Genomic DNA, 1,373 nt, shown 5'->3' with positions numbered 1-1,373 from the left:
TTATTTTCGGAATTTTCTTTGTAAGTACCGATTGACACCGGCAGCCGAAACGGTCGTAAGAAATGTTATGTAATGTTATCTTATGTTTTGTATTAAAGTATAATTAACCGAAGTTGGTCAATTTGTTTGTTGATCTAAAGTTTTCTCTGTTTTCTGCTTATCTAGATTTTATTCCGGATAAACTTTTGTCTATATAGTCATTACCTGTACACTATGAGCATATTGTGCTTGGATACCCATGCCTTGGGATAGTATAGGTAAATGATACCGGTAATAAGAACGGATATTCTTACCCCTTAGACGATTATTCCAACCGCTAACTCTGCTTACCGATATATATATATATATATATATATAAATTAATTTCGCAAGCCGGCTGTTCTGTTGATTGGATCCACTGTATCTTTTGTCGTCGTAACCGACGGAGTACCATTGTTTTTGTTTGTTTTTTCATACATATACAAATTAGTTACAGTTTTCATTAGAATTTAGGCACATTAACACGTAGGACACCGAAAATGGTTACGTACAAGAACGTATGGATCACAGTGAGGTATAACAGCCATGAATGTGAAGGTATCATGCGTTTGTATGATGCTGTAAATATGTAAGTACCAAATGCAATTTAATCCGTAAATCCCACTCACGGCTGTTTTTCGGTGTGATATGGTTATAAAAAAAAACAAAAATAAGATTTAAAATTTACAATATTCCAGTAGAATTTTATTGTATTCATAGATTACATCAAAACTTAAAATACACCATCTTCAGGTAAAAATTTTAAACAGGCATCACGCAGATGAGATGACACCAACGTTGATTGGATTTGTCTCCATCAAGGTGTCATTTCCCTTCTTTATACCCACTTAAATTTTTACCTGAATATGGTGGGTTATATGCTATGATTTAATGTATGAGTACGTCACTAAAAATGAAAGAGCTGTCGTAAACTTTAAACCCCATTTGTTTTCTTTTTTATATACATATATATGTAGGTGTGCCTGTATGGTAAGAAACCTGCTTTTCAACCACACTGTTCCGAGTTCGATCAAACTGCCTGGAAACTTGGGCAAATGTCTTCTACGATAGCCTTCAGCTGATCAAGGTTTTGTGAGCGGATCTGGTAAACAGAAATTGAAGGAAACATGTTTTATATATATGTAAGCAAGCGGGTTTGTATATGTCATTCTGTATGTCTTTGTTCCCCAGCAGCACTTGCCAGCCGGTGTTGGTGTGTTTACATCCTCGTTACTCAGGGGTTCGGCACAATAGACTCATAGAATATGTAGCACAGTATGGCAGAAGTCTAGTAACTGACACAAGTAAAGGCGAATATATACATATATATATATATATATATATATATATATATA

The 1,373-nt window shown here is 34.6% G+C and overlaps 1 long non-coding RNA gene across 8 annotated transcripts in view; it reads right to left on the bottom strand.

Moving 5' to 3' along the window:
• Window positions 1–834: 834 nt before the first annotated feature.
• The window catches only part of LOC106870360 (uncharacterized), a 248,712-nt gene continuing 248,173 nt past the window's right edge, over window positions 835–1,373 (bottom strand). For all 8 annotated transcript variants that reach the window (XR_008265915.1, XR_008265910.1, XR_008265913.1 and 5 more), the window contains one exon: window positions 835–1,120. This is a non-coding gene — a long non-coding RNA (uncharacterized LOC106870360). The remainder of the gene's footprint in view (window positions 1,121–1,373) is intronic.

This window comes from Octopus bimaculoides, chromosome 18 (genome assembly GCF_001194135.2).
Source record: "Octopus bimaculoides isolate UCB-OBI-ISO-001 chromosome 18, ASM119413v2, whole genome shotgun sequence".
NCBI lineage: Eukaryota > Metazoa > Mollusca > Cephalopoda > Octopoda > Octopodidae > Octopus > Octopus bimaculoides.
This window is presented reverse-complemented; position numbering and strand designations above follow the sequence as displayed.